The sequence below is a fragment of the Aulostomus chinensis genome, chromosome 2, assembly GCF_037954235.1.
Source record: "Aulostomus chinensis isolate RoL2024-O1b breed Wild chromosome 2, RoL_Achi_v1.0, whole genome shotgun sequence".
NCBI classification, from domain to species: domain Eukaryota; kingdom Metazoa; phylum Chordata; class Actinopteri; order Syngnathiformes; family Aulostomidae; genus Aulostomus; species Aulostomus chinensis.
In genome coordinates this window covers 2,833,950-2,853,288 of record NC_141321.1, presented here as the reverse complement: position 1 = coordinate 2,853,288, position 19,339 = coordinate 2,833,950, and the positions used below count along the sequence as shown (strand labels likewise).

Sequence of the window (19,339 nt, the reverse complement as noted above, 5' to 3'; positions counted from 1 at the left end):
TTCTCTGAACAGCTGGGTGACTGCCCTTGTGTATTCCAGTTATCCCTGAAGTTCCAGGCACTGACGTGTAAATGAAGTCATTCTTTAACCAGTCCGCCTCCCCTTGAAGAATATCTTTTCTCTTCAACACAAAGCAATGAGATGGATCAGAACTGCTCAAAGTTTGTGGAATTGTCCTCCTTGTGAAACTAGACCCCATCAGCATATCTCCATTGCTTTACAATAACTCCCCTAAACCAGAATACTCTCAGGAGTTTCCAGAGGAGTTGGCTCTGGTTGCTTTCACCACCTCTTCAGGGTCAGCTCCCTCATGCTGAATATGGCTTTTAGGTCTGGTTGGTCAAGGACGGCTCTCTGGTATTTCAACTCCTGATCCCTCATCGGATCCTGGAAAAATGAATCTATCTCCTCCTTGGAAAATGCAAGATGTCCACTGTGCTTGCTGCCAAGCAACCCCCTTTTAGAAACAAAGGGGGTTAGTTTAAAAAAAACAACAACTCCCATTTCCTGGCTGTCTCCCTACCTCACTTTTGTGTCTTCAGCTGCCTCCCGAGGATGTGACGGAGCTTAGCAAGAGGTGGTTTCTCTTCCTCCTCTGTGCGTTTATACTGCCTTGTGAGGGTCAGGAGCTCTAGGAAATGACAGGGAGATATCATCTCAGAGTTCAAGAGTGTATGGCACGGGGCACACTATATTTACCACTGTGCATGACACTATACAGGCAAGCAACAACACCCTGTAATTTCAAAGCTGGGGAAAAAAAGGATTATTGTGGAGGTATGAGCTGGTATTTAAAAAAAATCTCATGAACAAGTGTTTCTGGCTGAGATGGATGTGCAGCTCAAGACTGCAAACTTTTGTTTGGGGCATTATTCTGGTGTCAAATTGTTGTCTTTTATGATGTACTATACATGCAGTTTGGCATTTGTGGATTTATGTAGAGTCTGATATGTATGTGTGTTACTGATATAAGTATATATTATTGGCTCCAGTTATTACATTTTTGAAGGATCTTTGAGACCAAACCAAGAATGTAACAACCAGCCAATCTTTATGTTATGTGCAAAAATATTATGTTATTGGAAAGTTACTACTTTGTTGGATCTTCTTACATTATGGGCAGCTATAACATTATTGGTAGTTATTACTTAAAGATTCCTTCTTGATGCTTCTGGGCAGGTTTTTTTTTTTTTTTTTTTTGCTTGTCCTTGCTCATAGTGAATTGTTAGGTCTCTTTAGACTAAATTAATTGAAAGCACTCTGGTCTATCCATCCATTCATCCATCCATTTTCTTCCCCTTATCCTGTCCCATCCAACCAACCGCATTATGAAATATGCAGACGACGCCACCGTGGTTGGACGAGACAGCGTACTGGGCTGAGGTAGAGAAACTGTCTCACTGGTGCTCAGACAACAACCTGAACCTGAACGTCCATAATACCAAAGAACTCATTATAGACTTCAGGAGAAACAGACAGGACCACACCCCCCTCCTCATAAATGTAGAACAGGTGGAAACTGTTACCACCTTCAGGTTTCTGGGCACCCACATCTCCTACGACTGCTCCTGGACCCACAATGTCTGGGCCCTGGTGAAGAAGGCTCAGCAGCGGCTGCACTTTCTGCGGGTCCTCAGGAAAAACAGCCTGGACCACAAGCTGCTGCTGGGCTTCTACCACTCCTCTGTGGAGAGCGTCCTGACCCACAGTCTGGGAGGGTGGTACGCTGACTCCACAGCAGAGGATAGGAAGGTGGTGCAGAAGGTCATAAACACTGCCCAAAAAATCATCGGTTGCCCTCTGCCCACCCTGGAACACATCTCCTCATCCTACTGCCTCAGGAGAACCAAGGCCATCACAGCTGACCCTACTCACCCTGCCCACCCCCTGTTTGACCTGATGCCCTCGGGCAGGCGCTTCAGGTCAATTAAGTCCCGCACCAGAAAAAAAAAAAAAAAAAAGTCCCGCACCAGAAACAGCTTTTTCCCCTGGGCTGTCTGGACTGCCAACACCCACAAACACAGTTAAAAGCACACACACAACTGTCTTGACCCTGCAAAACCATCAAACTACCTCATCCTGTACTGCACCTTAATTTGTTCTCTGCACTTTGTAATCTCCATTTTGCACCTTCACTTTTTTTTATTTACATCTTGCACATTTCTATTGTTTCTATTTCTACTGTTCTTACATTGTTTATTGTTATTTATTGTATCTTTTCTTTTGTATCTGCAATTTGTAGTGCACAGTGACACTAGAAGAGTGCTCTCTTTTTTAACAATTTCACTGTACAGCGACAATAAAAAGATTCTGATTCTGATTAAGGGTCACAGGGGGCTGGAGCGTATCCCAGCAGCTTTCGGGTGTGAGGCAGAATACACCGTGTCCATTGCAGGGCCAAAAGATATAGACGGACAACCATTCACACTCCTAGCCACACCTACGGTCAATTTAGAGTATTCAATCAGCCTAGTTCTCTCTTGCATGTCTTTGGACTGTGGGAGGAAGCCGGAGTACCCGGAGAGAACCCGCACAGGCACAGGGAGAACATGCAGACTCCACACAGAAAGATCCCGTGCCTGAGCCAGGACTCGCCTGGAGCCTTCTTGCTGTGAGTTGACAGTGCTGACCACTGTACCACTGTGTTGCCCGTTCTGGTCTAAATGTAATCTATTTGTAAAACATTATGAGATGGTTAAACTTATTTTAGTGGTATTCAGAGTGCTTTCAGGGGAAGTTATGGGCTTATTATCTTGCTCAAAGACACTTTCACATAGTCACTATGGGGGAAGTGAGGATAAAACTAGTGACCCTTTGGTTACAAGACAGACACTGTACCTCTGAGCCTTGCTCCCCCATAACCTCTCCATAATCCTTGAGACAATAAAAAATAAAAATGACCTTTCATAATTAAAAATAAAGTAAGAACAGCACATCTTGTACTTACTTACATAATATTTCAGTACCAATGTACTCTTGATATAGGATCACCAAAATACAATGTGTTGTTAAAATAAATTATTAAAAAATTAGATGAACAGTTAAACTTACAATCTGAGTGTGTAAATGACCTGAACAATTCTGCTGAAATGACAATAAATTGGCCTTTATGGCACAGGAGTTGGTTACGGTCAAGATCATAATCTTTTAGTAATCAATAGTAATGTGCATGTACATATCATGTGAAGTCAATTCCATTTTTTGTATTGTGCTAAATCACAACAAAAGTTGTATCATGACACTTTCCAAATACAGAAGGTCTTCCTAATTTACACCCAACAAGCAAGCACATATTGCAACAGCAATGGGGCACGGGCACCAGAGCTCATTGTATCTCTAAGGCCGTGTATGTTCTGCCATCCTGTGGAAAATAATTTGCATTCTTTCAGAGCAGAGCTTGAGATTTGAGTGGATGATGGACAGAAGTCAGAAAAATGAGTAGAAATTCTAAACAAACATGCATTTCTGGGTCTTTCTGAGAGTATATTTTTATCTGGTTTGGTGTCTCACTCTCAAAAATTTTGTTTTGTCTCTCAAGTCAATGCAGGCCAGGTTGTCACAACATTAACACCATGTTACTTTCTGTGCAGTGTAATTAAACTTGGTACTGCTGACTCTGATAGATGCACGAGTATTACTGACACAGCCCCCAAACCACTCAACACGTAAAAACCCATGCACAGGCGCGCACCATGAGCACTTTTTTTTCAACCTTGTTTTCCAGCATGTCTATGCATGTCAGGGTTGAGGTAAAGCTCACAGTAATGTTATTATCCGGTTGAAACTCAGATGATTGTGTGTGGTTTACAAGTGTCGACAGGTCAGTGAACTGGGGATGAGACTTATGAAATGACAACAATGCAATGAAAGGTATTCCAAACTACTGGTGTGTGGAGAAAAAGGTAAATACCTAGTAGGCAGGGCAGATCTACAGTTGTGAAATTGCCTGTTTGAGAGTGGAAATAGTTTTCAAAGAACATCATGATGGTGGTCCACACATGTAGTGGGCAGATGTTATGTGGTGGTTGAGGATACAGAGCTGCATAAAAAAGGTATTTATCATTTCTCCTTAGAACTTTTATTAGTCTGAAGGAGTTATGGTTGTGTAATTGCACCTGGACACAGTCATAATGTTTAGTAAGAGGAGTTACTTCATGTCCTGTTTGGTTATTGAATAAGGCAATAATTATAACATGGGATAGACTGAAATCTGTCATTTTCACCGAGAGTTGGAGGAGGATTATGTTTTTTTTCAAAGTCCATCCATCTCATCTGCACACCTCTTCCTCTGTGCCATGTATGTAGAAACCATCCTTTCACTTTTTCTGTTGGTGGAACCAAAAGACCAAAGATCCCAAATATTGGGCTCATCAGACCAAAGCACAGACCTCCATTGGTCTAAAGTCCATTCTTTGTGTTTCTTGGCCCAAACAAATCTCTTCTGCTTGTTGCTTTTTCTTAGTAGTGGTTTCTTAGCAGCTATTCGACCATAAAGGCCTGATTCACGCAGTGTCCTCTGAACAGTTGATGTAAAGATGTGTCTGCTACTAAAACTCTGTGTAACATTTATCTGGGCTCTAAACTGAGGTGCTGTTAACTTGCAATTTCTGAGGCAAATTTCTGACTTGAATGAACTTATCCTCAGCAGCAGAGGTCACTCTTGGTCTTCCTTTCCTGGGGCGGTCCTCATGTGAGCCAGTTTTATTGTAGTGCTCGATGGTTTTTGTGACTGCATTTGGTGACGCAATTTTTTTTTTGCAATTTTCCGGACTGACCGGCCTTCAGTTCTAAAAGTCATGATTGACTGTCATTTTTTTTTTTAACTTAACTGATTGTTTCTTGCCACACTATGAATTCTAAAAGTTGTCACAAAGGGCTGTCAATTGTGGACTAACCAAACTTCTGCTCAACACAACTGATGGTCCCAACCCCATTAAGAAGGCGAGAAAGTCCACAAATGAATCCTGACAAGGCAAACGTGAGAGGTGAAAACTATTTCAAATGACTACATCATAAAGGTCATTGAGAGAAGGCCAAGGGTTTGCAGCACTGTCAACAAAGCAAAGACTGGCTACTTTGAGGAATCTAAAATATAAAACATACTTACAGTTATTTAAAAACTTTTTTCTTTACTACAAAATTCCAAACATCTTTCATCATATATTTGATGCCTTTAAGATGTATCTACAATGTAGAAAGTAGTAAAAATAAAGAAAAACACTGAATGAGAAGATGTGTCCAAACTTTTGAATGGTAAAAACATTTAGAAGCAACTTGAAGTTTCTGTTCAGAATGCCTTTCTTCAAAACCAGCATTAGTTCTATGTATTTTGGGATGTATTTACTGCATCATCGGACTTTGCTTTCATTGATATGCACCATTTTCCTCAATTTAGCTTTTGGTACACATTGATGTAACCAGGCCATTGCTGAATAAACGTCAACAAAAGAAAAGAAGAGCTTACTTTTAGCATTGAGAAGATTTGCAAGAGTCATAATTTCAGGGCAAGAGTAAAAAAAAAAACTTAAAACACTTAAACTGTTTTTTAGAGTATGTATACAAAAATTCTATAAATCTCAACTGCATTCAAATCTCTTACAAACTACCACGGAAATGGCTAGAAAGAAGCAAATGAGTAAAGAAACGAGAGTACAGAAATCAACATTGAGGAAAGAAGGATACACTGAAAGAGAAATTGCAAAACCCTAATGGTGTCCAACAAAGGAAATCACATCTATGATATTAAAAAGACAAATAGATCTGATTGACAAGAGCTGTGACACTGTTTAGACAAAAGTTTGTACATTTTTCAAGTAAAGGTGTGGACTGCCTGCAAGAGACTGGGAAAACTGGAAATGATCATGATAGAAAAAAAGGCCTGGAAGAAAGATGGTTACGACAAATGCATATTATTATCACCAGTAAAAGAGATCGGCAAAAACAGCACCACAAATAAGGAAGGACATCAACATGACAAGGTCTAAACCCATATCTCTGACTACTGTGAAAAGATTTTTGACAAAGGCTGGTCTAAAGGGTTGTGTATCTGTAAAAAAAAAACAAAAACAAAACTTTACTTACTACACAGAACAAGACAAAGGGATATGAATGGAAAGAAGTGCACAAAAATTGGACCTATGATGACTGGAAACAAGTTCTCTGGACCGATAAAAGCAAGTTTAAACTATTTGGTTCAAAATGCAGTCTATGTCCGCAGACAAACTGGTGAATGTCTTAAGTCACCATGTGTAACACCCACAATAAAGCAAGGAGGTGGTAGTGCCATGGTATAGGGATGTTTTGCAGGTGATAATGTAGGAGATTTGTTTGTATGATCAACTCCATCCTCCAGCATCATGCAGTTCCATCTAGACTACTTATGAGTCAAAAGTTTGTTTTGCACCAACATAATGGCTCGAAGCATTCTGCCAAGCTTAGTCAGGGTTACCTAGACAAAAAAGAAGAGGAGGCTGTTCTTCAAAAGATGGTTTTGCAGTTTCCAGACCTCTCTTCAGTTGAGCTTGTGTGGGATGAATTGGATCAATCAGACAGAAAGTGTGTCCCAGAAATCAGCAGTCTCTTATCAATGAACTTTCTTTCTTAAAACTCCGGTCAGAGTGGGGAATTCTGAAAATGCTGTTTATGTGTTGTCTTGTAAACAGGGCAAGACAGCATTTTCAGTGCCAATATCAATATCAACATGTCATGGAAAATGCTTTTCGTATGTTTGCATTTGCAAATACACCTACTCTAAATCAAGGAGCAGAGACAAAAAAGTGCTCAAAGGTCAGAAATTTTGCAAAGACTTCTCCTCCCTCCAACACAAAGTTGCGTGACTGCCAGCGTCGCTGGTTTTGGGTTTGACCTGGGCAAATGGCTGTTTGGTGGGAGAACTTCAAAAACAAAGTGATTGTCCCAGGGGAGTGGTGTGAAAATTTTAGGATGTCACAGTCATTGCTGCTGGCGCTCTCTGAGTTGCTGCGTCCCTACATAGAGGGTGAGATGACTGTAATGCGATCCCCTGTCACTGTCATGGAAAAGTTGCCTGCACCTCATATTATCTGTCTGACGAGGGCAGAATGCATATGACAGCCAACGCTTTTGGTCTTTCCCGATCGACCGTTTCAATTATAGTAAGGGAGGTGTGTGAGGCAAAAGCTATCCATTTAGGTCCCATGTACATAAAACTGCCCACATCTGAAGAGTCTGTGCCTCAATTAATTCAGAAATTTTAAGGGGTACACAGACTCCCCCAATGCATAGGTGCTGTGGATTGCACACATGGAAATAAAACAACCATCTGTAGATTTCAAAAAATTACATCAATCAAAAAGGCAGGTACAGGTTGAATGTGCAGGCCACCTTTGATTATAAATATTCTTTTATTTATTTGGTAGTGAAATGGCCTGGGAGCATTATTTAGGACTGTCCTTTTGCCGTGCATGGATGGTCATCGAGTGTGTGTTTCGGAGGCTGAAAGGCCGGTTTGGAGCCCTGAGAAGCGCAATGGATATCAACCTTCATGGCCTTCCCTTTGTTGTATATGCTTGCTTTGTCCTGCATAATTACTGCAAGGCTGCTATGGACACTGGATGACACCAGGGTTGCAGAGGCAATTCAATATAATCACGACAAACAACCAGATAATCAACCAACTGTCACAGAGGGAATGCCAGCTGAAGCAAAGAGGGTCAGGAGAGTCCTGACACAGTTTCTTAATCTAAAAAGGGACCTCAAGTGTGTGTGTGTGTGTGTGTGTGTGTGTGTGTGTGTGTGTGTGTGTTAAGCTAGTTTAACAAACATGTTCAAGTAGCCCACAGTTTAAATTTATACATTTTAGTACATGCTAATGTTAGTGTCAAAGAATTCTTGTTTACATTTTTGGTCTTTCTATTTGACACATATTCTTTGTATTTGATACTTAACATTTTTGTGGGCCAGGTTTATAGTAACAACAAGGTTTTCAGACACAAAACACGCACGTGTTTTTCAGTTTCATTTTGTTTGTCATTAAGGCATTTAAGACAACAATGTCCAAATAAAATGCCTGTTTACTGCTTATAACTGAGCTGTATTACGAACAATGAAACAGCATTCAAGTAACATTTCCAAGAGGCTTCAAGAGGTAACATTACAATAAACAAATGGTATTGTGTGTTCATAAATACAGAATACAGTGTTCAAATGAACTTCGTTCAGCTTGAAGTTTAATTTACCCCAATAGTATAAAAAAACATTGCCACAGTAAACAATAAACAAACAAAAATCAAAAATTGCAGTTTCTGTTAACTGTTTATTGCAGCTGCCAAGACATCAGACAAGCCTTTATACTTGCCTTTAAAAGTGCAATTTGTGTAAACTGTAAACAAAAACAACTGTAAGGACCACAACAAATTTTGGTTAATCCTTCTTTAAAAGTTCTTGGGTGCACAAGAACTGCCTTATCACCTCAACAGGTCTGAAAGACAAATCTGCAGGGTTAATAGTACTAAGTGCCATTACATTTTGTGTGTGTGTGTGTGTGTGTGTGTGTGTGTGTGTGTGTGTGTGTGTGTGTGTGTGTGTGTGCTATTGCCTGAATTTTGTGGGAACACCTGATGTATGAAAATTGGCAGATATGAGTGTTGTGATAGCAGCTACAAGTGCTGTCATGGCATATTGCCTTGCTGGGCTAGTGTTGTGGAGTAGCGTGGCAGTGGTGTCTGTGCTGATTGTGCTGTATGGATTGTTTCCTGCAGGGAAGAAAATCCATTGACAGTGGAGAATGTAAGCCTATCCAGTGTACTGGAAACTTTAGAAGAGTTGCCGGCTGCTCTTTTTTCTGAGGCTTCAATGATGTTAAGGAGTTGTCTTTTGATACACTGGTCTTCCTCAACAGTAGTTTGCAGCTGAGTCTCTGCTGAAACATGTTTTTCTTATGCTCCTGATGGTGTCCCCTTAGTTTGGCCTTTACAAAGTAGATCAGAACAAAAAAGAATTACAACAGTATATTTTGCAGTAAAACAAAATCCAGTGTTAAACATTAGGCTTCTATTCTATTCCACTGTTCCTGAGCTAAGAATTTCTATGGAATGTTCCAAATTGTTACATTCCAAATGCCTAGCCAAGATAGGGTACATGGTCTCTCTCAGTCTCTCCCTCTCTCAGACACACACACACACACACACACACACACACACACACACACACACACACACACACACACTCCAATCATGCTTGCTAGGTTTGTTATCAAGGTTGGTAGATCTGCATAATCAACCATGATGTAACAACAAAACATCAACAAATAACAAACCTTTACAACAAATTAATATAGAAATAAGAGAAGGCCAGAATGAAATAAATTTTCACTCCACATCCATCTGATGAGGTCAGACATTCAGGTAACTAGGCTACAAGCAGCAGTATAAACAAGTTTAAGAACATCTCTCCTCTCCACTGGTACAGGTGGGGAAACACTTAAGCAGCAAGTCAAGTCAAGTCAATTTTATTTGTATGGCGCCACATTACAACAAAATTATCTCATGACACTTTAAAAGTAGAGCAGGTCTAGAACCACACTCCTTCAATGAATTTACAGCCAACAATTCTCCATCAGCAAGCACATCCTGCAACAGCGGCGACGAAAACCTTCCTTTACCAGGCAGGAACATCGAACAGATCCATGCTCAATGGGGACGGCCTTCTCCTTTGACCAGTTGGGGGGAAAGAGAGCAGGAGAGCAGGGCAGAGACAAAGACAGATAATGGAAGAAAACAGATATGCAGAAGGAAAGAGAGGGACAGAGATGAAGAGAGAGAGAAAGGGAAGAGACTGATGGACAGACGGGGATGTGAGCAGGTGGAGCTACGGGTGGGAGCTTGAACCTCTTCAGGTCTGCAGCCTCCTCCAGCAGCACCCGGGATCTGGGATGCAAAGAGCCCGAACATTCACAATGCACCTGGGCCTGAGGAGGTACAAGCACCTCAACTTTGGCATCTCCAGCTGCAGGGGTGTTTCAAAACGCCATCCATCAGACACTTCAGGGCATCGCTGGGGTGAAGAATCTCAGGGATGACATCATCTACGGGGTGACACAGGCTGATCATGACAAGAGCCTGACAGCTGTGTTCCAGCAACTCAAATAATGCGGCCTCACACTGAACCAAAAGAAGCCTGAGTTCAACAAGACTCAACTGGAGTTCTTTGGGTTCATATTATCTGATGACGGCATCTCAGCTGATCCGAAAAAGTTGATGCCATAGGTCAGACTGTCAAGCCCAAGGATGCAGCAGAGGTAACAAGTCTCTTGGGCATGGCGAACTACTGCTCGCGTTTCATCCCCGACTTTGCTACAGTCACAAAGCTCATGAGGATGAACACTCCCTGGCAGTGGGGTACAGAACAGAACGCAGTGATGAGCACGCTGAGAGAGTGTCACCACAAAGACAACGATGGCATACTTTGACCCAAACAGGGAAATAGAGCTTGTCTTTGACACTAGACAGTAGGACTAGGGGCAATACTGCTGCAAAAGGACAAAGACAAGAAACACATCATCGTATATGCAAGCCGAGGGCTCAGGAATGTTGAAAGGCGCTACTCTCAAACAGAGCGTGAAGCGCTGACAATCGTATGGAGCAGTAAACAGTTTCATCTCTACATCTATGGCAAAGAGTTCACAATGATGACTGATCATGAGCCATTCAAACTCATCTGGAACTACCCGAGGTCCAAGCCGCCTGCCCGCATTGAGTGACGAGGACTTCGACTGCAGCTATACGACCTTAAGGTGGAATGCAGTAAAGGGACTAACAAGGACAAGGATCTTCACAGGAGAAACTGCAAGGCCGAAGCCAAAATGAAGGTGTACTTGGACACGCACTTTACTCTCTCTGAGAAGGCACTTAATTGATTTATCACACTGAAGCGATCTAATTGTTTACGTCATAGTGTTTATTGTTGTTTACAGACCAAGTGAATGTTTAGTTATTGATTACTCAAAGTAACCAGAAGTGGAAGTAGAAGATAACTTTGAGTTCACGTTTGAAAAAAAAAAGTGAAAGAAGTGAGCAGGTGGTGGAGCTCATTGTGAAGAAGTGATGTAATATTCAGATCAAGCCAGTAGGCTGAATCAGTATTAATGTTTATCACAAGCTTGCACGTACAGTTTGTCATTACGTTAATATAAGCGCCAGCCAGATGTATGTGATACACAATGCTTTAGGCCGAGTTCTGAGAGTTCCCCAGCAATAAAACAACATAATAAGAAGCTCTGTTTGACCATTTATTGTTGGCTAAATAAACACAACTCATAAATATCACACATACAAGGGGGATTATTGTTGTTCAGTTGGATATACTGTTAAGTTAAATGATGTATGGGGAATGATTAAGAAAATGGAAGGCAATAGAAAAGAGTGGAGCAATCCTATCCTTTCCAATGGAGAACATTTGTCTATTTGGAATCTATAGAAAGCAGAGATGATGGTTAACAGATTGAGTAAGATTTATAGCTCCAGTAATTTATGAGATGGGGAAAGAAGGAGTAGAGAAGAAACAAGGAGTTTATATGCTGAAAAGGAAATCAATTTACAAAAATTCTGGAAACAACATAATGACAACAGTTACAGTTGAATTTAGGTGGACTGCTGCATCCCTGGATTGTTTCCTGCATCTCATCAGCAGACTTTTGTCTTTAAGTGAGAAGCTGCACAATCTTATCAAAAACTCCAGTTGTTGTGTGTTATTTGATGAGGCAACAGGATGTGGCTTCCTATGGACAAGACAGAGATCAAAACATTTATCCAGACATTAACATCCGTCCATCTATCCATTTTCTACCTCTTATCCTGTTAAGTGTCGCGGGGGGGCTGGAGCCTATCCCAGCGGCTTTCAGGTGAGAGGTGGGGTTCACCCTGGAGAGACTGCCAGTCCATCGCAGGGCCAACACATAAAGACAAACAACCATTCACACTCACTGTCATACCTACGGTCAATGTAGAGTATTTAATCAGCCTAGTTCCCATTTGCATGTCTTTGGACGGTGGGAGGAAGCTGGAGTAGAAGAGGACAGAACCAGTGCAGGCACAGGGAGAACATGCAAATTCCACACAGAAAGATCCCGTGCCCAAGCAGGGACTGGAACCCAGAACCTTCTTGCTGTGAGGCGACAGTGCTGACCACCGCACCGTCTAGATATAAACAGGCTTTGGAAAAAGTTTGATGCGTATGTGGAGTCAGCAGATTTTTCTTCTCCTTATGGCCAGAGCTGCTGTTAATGGAGCTGACAGGGCTCCACCCTATACTTGAGGTATGTTATTATATTCACTATTCATGGACCACATGCTGTTTTAGCAGGAAATTAATTGTAGGCTTTTGCTACTGTGGATGTCATAAAAATATCTCTAAAAATACCCTCCACCCTAAGTCAGCAAACTGGTAAATGTTTGAGTGTGACTGTGTAATGTAAGTTAGCAAGGAAGTTGCTGTTTCTCTCCTCTGATGTTTTGCTCATTCGATTATTTTTAGTGTGTGAGTGTGTGTGTGTGTGTGTGTGTGTGTGTGTGTGTGTGTGTGTGTGTGTGTGTGTGCGTGCGTGCGCACCGGTGTAAATATGTGTGTTTTGACAAGTTATCTGTCCCTGCTGTAGAACAGCTGAAGTAATCCTTCTTACACAGCAGTCTTGACTGAAATTATGTAACAGAGAGGGCTGTAGATTTGACTTTGATCAAGAGTGCTGAAAGTATTTGCGTCTTTTTTTGTTGTAAAGTCATTATGGTTTGATCATTTACACTGAGGTTGGTCAGAGTTGCAATATATCATCTGTCTATTCACCTTTGAAAAACAGAAATACTTTTCTACCCATCGGTTAATCATTAAGTTTCAGAATACGTACAGAAGTGAGAGGGTCATTCTACAGTACATATACAGTACATGTACTGCCTTAATGGAGTAACTGGACTGGACATTATTTATCTGATCGATCTTGAAATATTGTTGAGAAATTTAAAAACTTTTTTTTTTCATCCTCTACCCTGGCATGGGTGGTGGTTATCTACCAAACATCAGACATGAATGTGCAATACTTCAATGTGCTTCACTCAAGTCTTGTTGATTGAAAGATTGACTAAGAATTTTTTTTATTCTGGCCATTTTGCATGATTATCCCTGGGGTAATGAGCTGAAATCTTATTTTTTTTTAATGATGTTTATTTTCTTTTTTTCATATAGGGTCCTTTATGACATAAAGGAGAAAAGGAGTAAATTGTTCCTTTTGTTTAAAGAAAATCTTCAGCAGATAAATTATATTAGATTAACTTGCATAAAGAACAGCTGCAGAACAGAAATCTTTGTGAAATATAATTTGAACAAAAGATTGAAAAAACCTATGTATACAATAAAATACAGTATATCATTGCTGGCTTTAGAGACTAGCAAGTTGAAGGACATTGTAGAAGAGGAAAGGCTTTGTTTCCTGAGCGAAGTCAAGAAAGAAATTTATTTTTTGTTTCAACACATCCCTCAACTTCATGATGACTTGAGGGATGTGTAATTGGGTTGTTTGTTTGAAGCATATCCATAAGTAGTAGCCTTCAGATGTTTTGTGACTACAGCCTCGAAAGCAGAGGAAGGACCAGGCAATGGCTGATCTAAAAATAAATGATGACACATTTAGATATATTTTTAGATTAAGCAATCACACAAATCTAACATGGTCCATTATGATAGGAATATTGATTTTGAAGTCGTTGGAAACAAATTCCTGTCAAATTCCTCTCTTATATGTTTTATCTTCAGTCCTCTGCTTTAAATAATCTCATCCTCTCATACAGTCTGATGTGTGCATTTGACAAAAATCAGGCAACAGGTTACATTTGTAAAAACAGCAGAGGGCCAAGAAAGGTGTGTAAATACTACACAGCAGATATTTGTACAGAGCAACTCATCATTTCTAATTTTTCTGTAGATGACCAATTACAATTGCTGTATTCAGACATATTAGACCAGATCCACAAGCCTTCTGTCTGTGTTCAATTCGCTGTTTTTCTAATGCAATGATCACGTTCATTATGGATGAGATGATTGCATTGCTGGTTTAATTCTTCGGGCATTACTATACTGGAACTGATTCACCTGATTAAGTATTTATTGCTGCTGGTTAGTTTAGTTTACATTTGTGAAGCAACAAAAGCAGCACCTGTTGTGTTAAGAGTTCATGGTGAATTGATTGTATATTAACAAATTGTGAGTAGTGTGTTTGTGTGTGTGTATGTGGGTGTGTGTGTGTGTGTGTGAGAGAGAGAGTGAGTGTGTGTCTTGCTGCCTGTTTCTGTATTGAAAGTATGGAGAAAGAAGTAGAAGCTATCATGAAGGGACATCAACCTGCTGATCTGATATTTTTAATTCAGTACATATATATGTTTTGCAGGGCAGGCTAAGCTGTATACAAACACGAGTTAATTAATTAAGCCTTGTCAATATTTATATACTTAAAAAAATCATCCAAGACAAAGGGCACTTTCAAGGAGGCAAAAGGGCAGGTGTTGCCATCCATTTTGTGGTCTTACTCTGAATGCAGATGGTTTGACGCCTTAATTAACTGTGAATTGAATGATCACAGAGAAAGCAGGAGGCAATGAGGAGGTGCCCTAAGGAAGCAAGACTGGATAACAGGGGTCGGCAATTAGGTTTTGTCTCAGGCCAAAATTTTTTAAAGCATTACATAGCGGGCCAGATTAACAGATCAACAAAATCATTCTAATCAAAGGGTACATTATAAGGGATGTCTTGTTGCATCGAACACTGCCCGACCCACAGTTGTTTGCTGATGTCTAGTTTTGATGAAGGGGTATAATGGTAATGATAAAGAGGCTTGTGTCCTTATCAACTTGATAAACAATCTTATAAGACATGCATTTGTGGGAAATGCAGGGAATTGAATGAAATGAAATGGAAAAGAGGGGTGGCATGATTCAGAGGTAGAGTGACCGTCTAGCAATCTGAAAGGTCGCTTGTTCCATCCTCACTTCCCCTGGGGACCATGTCAAAGTATCCTTGAGCAAGATACTGAACCCGTAAACGCTCCTGATGGCCCTCTAACAGACTGGCGATCTGTTCAGGGTGAACCCTGCTTGTCGCCCAATTGGCGGTATAGAAAATCGATGGATGGATGGAATTATGTAGTAAACAAAAAAGTGTGAAATAACTCAATAATTGGAGCCCAACTAATTCCAATAAATATCAGACTTTACCCTCAGAATTATATTCTTTGGCATCAGTGACCCCTTTTTTTTGTGTGTTGGAGATTTGCAATTTTATTTTGTGCAGAGTTACCTAAATGTTAGATTAGCTCAATTTTATTAACCAGAAAATAAAAATGTCAGGAAAAGAAAGAATGGGTAGAATGGAAAGACAACGATTCAGTCATCCTTCTTGGTTAAATGAATGTAAAGCTGGTGTGTTTCATCTGCAAAGAAGCTGGTTGCTGTTTAAATACAAAAAAAACAACATACAGCAACCCAAAGACAAAGTTTGCCACCTTTAAAGTGCTGTTTCTGCTCCTGACAAGGTTACAAACGGGCAACCCTAAAGTACGGGAAGAGAGCTACGTGTAGCAAAACAAGGTGCTAGTGTGAGCTCTCACAACTTAACAGCAAGTTACCAGTGTGTTCTTAATGGCATCTTTGGTGCTTGTGTGGCACAACAGGCTATTCATACACATAGAGGTTTTTAAAGTTGTAATGGTGACAGTTTTACAGACCAGAGACAAGACATTGGATGGTGTCACTACCTCATTGAAACAGGTCCCAGTTTCTACTGTCCCAGTTTTATCTACCTGTCAGATAGACATGCTGTCAGATGGATTTGTTTTTGGAAAAAAAAGCTCTCCATTCATTCAAAATTGCTGTGTTTTTTGCAGATATGCACTGAACTAAAACAATTATAAAGTCTGATTATGGAAATAATCTGGTTGGCCAGATGTTACTGGGGGCTTCAATTTTGACTTTTCACGCTGTCTATTGCTGCCAAAGCTATTTCATATCCTGCAATATAGTTTTCAAACATGCCAAGATAATACACCCACAGAGATGAAAATCTCTGAATATTTATTGCAGCAAAATTTAGATAGTGTCAGAGTGGTTAGGGTATGAACATAGGAACAACATTACTTGTTGTTTGATAAGACATTCATCTGGGTTCACTATTACAAGCTTTGCATTTGTCAAGCAGTGGTGGATAAAGTTTGATCAGTGGGTCCTCTGACTTAACTAGCCGCTAAAATTTGGTTCCAGTTCTAAGATACAACTCGCAACAATGTTTCTTATAAAATCACAACTGAATTTCTTTTGCATCACCATTTCAAATTTTTTGTCAGAAAAATAGTGTTTTTTTTTTTTTAAATTAGTACTATGGTTATGGTTATCATTAGATTGACACCCTTGAATCATTTGATCAGGGTCAGGGAAAGATCATGGGTTTGTTTCAAATAAGCATTTCGTCAACATTTTTAAACACTGACTCATGGCTAAAACAGTAAATTAACAGCAATTTTCTCCTGTAACATGTCAAAACAGTAGCCTCCAATCTCAAAGTGGATCAAATACTGGTTTGTCACACCTCAGTCCACTGGTTTGATTGATAAGACCACTGTTATTTTTACCTGATGATCCCAAGTCAAAGACCAAACTTTTCTTTCTTCTTTTTCATAGCAACTTGAACACTCACTCTCCGCACTTACATTTTGAGAACTTTCTGTTAATAGGAATAGACCTCAATGACTGATATCAGCATAAAAAACTTCACAAAGTATGGTTATCCACACCACTTCTCCATGCACCAGTCACACTGCTCCTGTGTGTGAAGCATGTACCGTATTTTCCGCACTATAAGGCGCATCGGATTGTAAGGCGCACCTTCAATGAATGGCCTATTCTAAAACTGTTTTCATATCTAGGTTGCACCGCATTATAAGGAGCATAGAATAGAAACTACTGTAGTGGCTGGGGTTGCGTTATGCTGCCCTCAAGGGAATGTCAACAAAACAGTCAGATAAGTCAGTCAGTCAAACTTTATTAATAGAATACAAACCAAGGTTCTGACAACTCCGTTCACTCCCAAAACAAGTGCATTCACAATACGGTACCGTACGTACCGGTAGCTGCGTGACTGATAGCCTTGATACCGATTCACTTTTCTCGTTCTTCCTTTTGGTTGAGGATCCTCCCTCTACCTGCGCTGCGGTAAGCGTATGACCTCACTTCCTGTTTGTACATTGCTGAACGTAGTGCTTTGCTTGCTGTGCTAGCTAAAGTGTGATCATCCCTGCTAATTCCTTATTCTTTGACAAATTACCTTACCAAGCTACATATCTATTTGCTTTATTTGGCCTAAGTTTAAAGACTATCTGTCTTATAACAACAGCCTTTATTTCTGTAAACTCTCCACTCTAAGCTTCCCCCTCTCGCTCTCCTCTCTCCTGCTCAGTGTGCCACATGTTTAGTTACTCCTCAGCCTCCTTTAGTGATACAGATACATGTGTTAAATGTAGTTTGTTTGTAGCGTTGGAGGCAAGGCTTGGCGAGGTTGAATTGGACCTGCGGCGGCTCCGCACCGATGGATCCAATCAGTTACCTGCGAGAGCTAGCCAGTCCCCATTAGCTGGTGCGGACCGTCTTAGCTTAGCCCCAACTAGCGTTCCCCCGGCTGCTCGTGAGCTGCCGGGAAACCAGGGCGACTGGGTGACTGTCCGAAGGAAACATAGTCCGAAGCAGAAGCCTGCTGTCAGCGACAAACCACCGCTTAACATCTCTAACAGGTTCTCCCCACTCAGCGACACACCCGCCAAGAAATCTACTCTGATTATTGGTAGTTGCATTCTGAGAAACGTGAAATTAGCGACACTGGTAACCATAGTGAAGTGGGGCCAGAGCCGGCGACATCGAGTCAAATTTAAAACTGCTGGCTAAAAGTAAACGCGAATACGATAAAATTATTATCCACGTCAGCGGTAATGACATCCGACGACGCCAGTCGGAGGTCACAAAAATTAATATTGAGTTAGTGTGTACATTTGCGAAGACGATGTCGGACACCGTCGTGTTCTCTGGACCCCTGTCTAATCGGACCAGCGACGACATGTTTAGCCGCATGTCGTCGTGCAACAGCTGGCTGTGAGGTGGTATCCAGCAAACCAAGTGGGCTTCATAGATAATTGGAAAACTTTCTCGGGGAGACCTGGTCTGGTTAGGAGGGACGGCATCCATCCCACGTTGGACGGAGCTGCTCTCATTTCCAGAAATATGGCCCAGTTTATAACAGAACCAAAACCCTGACAACCCAGAGTTCAGACCAGGAAGCAGAGCTGCTGTCTTACATGCTTCTTTGCGCGTCCATTAGGGCAGTTACCCACCCAAAACTACATAGAGACTGTGTCTGTCCCCCGACCACGTCAGTTTACTAATTCCAGTTCTACTTGTAGAGGAGTCAATCAGAAAAACCTAATCAAAATTAACACAACCATTAAATTATCTCAAAAAAATCTAAAAATTAGATGTGGACTTTTAAATATCAGATCTCTGACGCCAAAAACTGAATTGGTTAATGAATTAATATCTGACAATTGTATTGACCTGCTCTGTCTCACTGAAACCTGGCTGCGTGATGATGAGTATGTTAGTCTAAATGCATTCACGCCTCCCAGTCACATTAATACTCACATTCCCCGAGGCTCTGGCCGAGGAGGTGGAGTTGCTGCCATTTTTGACAAAAGTTTAGTAATAAATCCCAAACCCAAAACAAGTTTCAATTCATTTGAGAGCCTGATTCTCAGTTTGTCTCATCCAGCCTGGAAAACAATACAGCCGCTCTTATTTATCATTGTGTACCGCCCTCCTGGTCCTTACTCTGAATTCTTATCTGAATTCTCAGAGTTTATATCAGTTTAGTTCTCAAATCAGATAAAGTCATTATTGTAGGTGACTTCAATATTCATGTGGATGTTGATGACCACAGTCTGGGTACTGCTTTCTCTCTCTTCTTGACTCAATTGGTTTCCATCAGTCTGTTCATGAACCGACTCACCGCCACAACCACACCCTCGACCTCATCCTAACATATGGAATTGAAGTTGAACATCTAGTTGTATTTCCACAGAACACGCTTTTATCAGACCATCAATTAATCACTTTTGAATTTACACTTATCAGCTATACTCCACTCAGGAAAACAGTTGTTTCCAGATGTTTGTCTGATCAGGCTGTAGCTAGATTTAACGAAGCGATTCCAGTGGCGCTTAATTCAGTGTCATGTCCAACTGTAACAGGACGCTGTTGTCAACCTTAGTCCCTCCCAAATTGAT

At 40.9% G+C, this 19,339-nt stretch overlaps 1 protein-coding gene and 1 pseudogene across 5 annotated transcripts in view; both read left to right on the top strand.

Annotated features, from left to right (window-relative positions):
* Nucleotides 1-19,339, top strand: part of cemip (cell migration inducing hyaluronidase 1) — a 222,443-nt gene that overhangs the window by 20,870 nt on the left and 182,234 nt on the right. The window lies entirely within an intron of this gene.
* Nucleotides 10,295-18,314, top strand: LOC147268811 (uncharacterized; annotated as a pseudogene).